Source organism: Tamandua tetradactyla, chromosome 11 (assembly GCF_023851605.1).
Source record: "Tamandua tetradactyla isolate mTamTet1 chromosome 11, mTamTet1.pri, whole genome shotgun sequence".
Classification (NCBI taxonomy): domain Eukaryota; kingdom Metazoa; phylum Chordata; class Mammalia; order Pilosa; family Myrmecophagidae; genus Tamandua; species Tamandua tetradactyla.
Window position 1 is genome coordinate 93,538,127 of NC_135337.1, and position 4,115 is coordinate 93,542,241.

General features: G+C 38.3%; 1 pseudogene; it reads left to right on the forward strand.

The window, feature by feature from the left end:
- Positions 1–1,136: 1,136 nt before the first annotated feature.
- On the forward strand, positions 1,137–2,175 carry LOC143649265 (olfactory receptor-like protein OLF4; annotated as a pseudogene).
- Positions 2,176–4,115: the final 1,940 nt, after the last annotated feature.

Consider the following 4,115-nt stretch of genomic DNA (forward strand, 5'->3'; position numbering starts at 1 on the left):
CCCTCTCTCACTCTCTCTCTCTCTCTTTTATTATTAAGCAGAATTTATGATTTTTCAAACAATGTAGAAAATAACCACAACAGATAAAGCTCATATTTCACATGTCCTTGAGGGTTTAAACCGTTGGAATTTCTGGATGTGATTTGTAAATATTTTGGAAAAGACAATCTGATGTTTTCAGGCTGCCTTGTATTCAATTCTGGCCAAATTAGTGTCACTATCAGTGAGAAAACTTAGGAAACCCAGAGAGAAAACCCTAGGAAGCCCCTGGATACCCCATGGGTGCATGGGCTTGTGTGTGTTTGCATGTTTAGTTGGTCACTAGCTTTCCTCAGAGCAGGGGTGGATGGACTCATAAATTCTAGTAGGTTAGTACTCAAAGTGCCCAGTTTGAATTCAAAAATATTGAAGGAAATAGGAATGCCTCTATTTCGTTTTGAAGGATAACTTTGCAAACAAATTAATAACAAGCCAGAATCATGAAATGTGTATAAGAGACTCCCTGAGATTTGAAGGTTCAGCATTAAGGGGCCAACTTGTTATTAATCTCCTCTAACATCAGCCATCATCACTCTCACTCTTACTCACCCCACTACCACACCTGCTTCCTTGATGAACTTGATTCCTGAAACAAGCCTTTTTTGTAGGGCTTTTGCATCGGACATTCTCTCTGCTGGGCACACACGTCCCATGACTTCCATGTGACTCCAGCTTTCTCTTCTTTGTCTTCAGCTTCAGCTGTCATCTTTTCTACTGCTTTTGCCTGAATATCCAGTAAAGCACACCATGTCCTATGCACTAAATTCTTCATACATATTCCTTTTAGGGGCTGTTATAATTTCAAGTGTTCATTATTTTGAGTCTCTATATTATTTTTCCACCTTCAGATTGCAGGCACTCTTGTTCCAACACTGATGTCCATTGCTTAGACAGTCTCTGGCACGAAGCTGCCTCTCAATATGCGTGCCTGTAAATTATTAATAAAGGAAAGTTGTAAGGTTCAAAGAGAGTGGTTCAAAAACAAAACATTGAAATTAATTTATTGGTTGCCCAATGCAAATTATAGATCAATTAGTAATGACTGTTTGAATAATTGACATACATTTTAAACATTTTCTTGTAGTCCCATCATGCATATGGAGTCAGGAAACAATACATGGAATGCACAGTTTCTTCTGCTGGGATTTTCAGAGGAAGAAGAATTGCAGCCCTTGGTTTTTGGCCTCTTCCTGTCCATGTACCTTATCACCGTCTTTGGGAACCTTCTCATCATCCTGACAACAATCCCTGATTCTCACCTCCAGACACCCATGTACTTTTTTCTCTATAATCTCTCCTTCTGTGACATCTGCTTTACCTCTACCACAGTCCCTAAAATGTTGTTAAATCTGCAGACACAGAGCAGAATCATAACCTGTGAACACTGCCTCACCCTGATGTACTTTTTCTTGCTCTTTGTGGAGGTGGACAACTTCCCCCTAACCGTGATGGCCTATGATCATCACTTCGTGGCCATCTGTCAGCCCCTGCACTCCACGGTCATCATGAACCCCGGTTCTGTGGCCTGTTGGTCCTGACGGCCTGGATCACTAGCGCCTTGTATTCCTTACTTCAAACCTTAATGATGCTGTGGGTGTCCTTTTGTGCCCCCTTTGAAATTCCCCACTTTTTCTGTGAACTTAATCAGATGGTCCAACTTGCCTGTTTCAATGCTTTCCTCAATTATGTGGTGCTGGATTGTGCTGCTGTTCTGCTGGGTGTGATTCCACTCAGTGGGATCCTTTACACTTATTCTAAGATTGTTTTATCCATACGTGTAATCTTATCTGCTCAGGGGAAGTACAGAGCATTATCTACCTGTGTGTCTCACTCTCCATGGTCTCCTTATTCTATTGTACAAGCCTGGGGGTGTACCTTGGTTCAGCTGCAACACATGACATGCATGCAAGTGCGATAGCCTCAGTGATGTACACCATGGTCATGCCCATGCTGAACCCCTTCATCTACAGTCTGCGGAACAAGGACATAAAGGAGGCTCTGAAAAGATTGTTGGGGGGAGAGCCATGCAACTGCACGTTTCTGGGGGCTGAAGAGCTTATTTCATGTAGGATACAGATCTTCAGAGCCCAATGTTTCGAATCTTTGAAAAATTCATGGAACTACTACTTCTCTTAGAGTCCGATATATTTTTGAATATGATGAAATAAAACTTTAATTCATGTCTTGTATTACCATCTAAAAGTTGGTGCCATTTGTACCTATTCATTGAATTAGTAAAACTTGGTGACTATCTGTTAGAGTGATTTTGCACTGGGGTAAAGCAGTACATTGTATAGTCTGTTTATGTGACTGTGTAAAAAAACTGCCTCTCTCCATTTTTCTAAACAATATATCTTCTCTTTTTCTACTTTGTCCTAATCTTTAAAGGAACCTTGAGAGATTAATCTAAGTATTTTCTCTATCATCCAATATTTTATCCCCTTTATATTCAAAACACTCTTCAATCCTTACGAATAAAGACTTACTTCCCAAGAGCTTGAAATCATGTCAAAACAGCCTCCTGGAATATTATTATTCAGAGTCACAAAATATTACTGCACAATCATGCATTGGCCATCAACATCTCCTGATTTCCTACAAGGGACCCTCAGTGGCTCACACTTTTTGTGAAGCAATTTATTGACATATAATCATGTTCCATGCTATCCATCAAAGTGTATAAATGAATGCTTTCTAGTTCATGAACAGAGTTATGAATTCATCACCAAAAAGAATTCTAGAACCTATTTCCACTACTTCATAAAAAGGAATACATGATACCCTTCAGTCATCACTTGTCAATCCAACCATCCTTCTCCAGCTCTAAGAAACCACTAATCTATTTCTGTCGCAGCAAAAACTTTTATTCCATCTCTATAAATTTATTTGTATTTGCATCTTATATAATGGCATAAAATATTTAGGATTCTGCCTTGTTTCTTTTGTTTTGTTTTGTTTTGTTTATTTATTAAAATGTATTTATATTTTGAAAGAATAAATCATCCACTTCAAAATTCAAATAGTTCAAACATTACACAGCCAAAAGCTTTCCCATACTTGTCCTCCAGCCACTTGGTTTCCCACACCAGAGGTAAACAATACAGTTATTTTCATAAATGCACTTCTGGAGGTATTTTACACGTATAAAGCAAATAGTACTCTACTATATGCACAATTCTGCACTGAATGTATTTTCAAAATCATTTCACAACACTATAAAAAAGAAAGCTCCTCAGGAACTTGTATGGCTCATAATATACTATTTTATGCAGAATAACATTTAACCACTGAAGGTCATTGGAATCATTTCCAATCTTTTGTTACATCACATTTTCCAAAGTCAATAAACTTGTATATACATACATAAATCTAGGATGTGTTCCTAGAAATAGGACCAACAACAAATTATCAAATGTTTTTATCTTGTCCAATATGATAGTAAAAAAGTGGTATACCTAGGTATTTTAATGTGTAATTAGATTGAGTGGAGAGCCTCTTTCCATGTTTGAGTCATTACATTTCCTTGACTGTATTTATATCCTTCACCCATTTTTCTGTTGTATGGCTGGCTCTTTTTAAATTAAATTCAGAGGAGCTCATTATATATTAGGGAAATGAACTCTTTGTCGTACATTGTAAGTTTTTTTCCTGTTTGTTTGACTTTGCTATTCTAGTTTTTGCCTTGAAAAAACATCCCACTCCCTTCATGGAGGGGACAGTGATTTGTTCTAGCTGGAATAGACACATACTCTGGATATGGGTTTGCTTTCCCTGCATGCCATGCTTCTGCCAAAACTACCATCCATGGGCTTACAGAATACTTTATCTATCATCATGGTATTACACATAGCATTGCTTCTGATCAAGGAACACACTTTGCAGTAAATGAAGTGCAGGAATGGGCACATGCTCATAGAATTCTCTGGTCTTACCATTTTCCCCATCATCCAAAAGCAGCTGGCTTGATAGAACGGTGGAATGGCCTTTTGAAATCTCAATTATGGTGCCAACTAGGTGGCAGTACCTTGAAAGGCTGGAGTAATGTTCTCCAGGAACCTGTATATGCTCTGAATCAG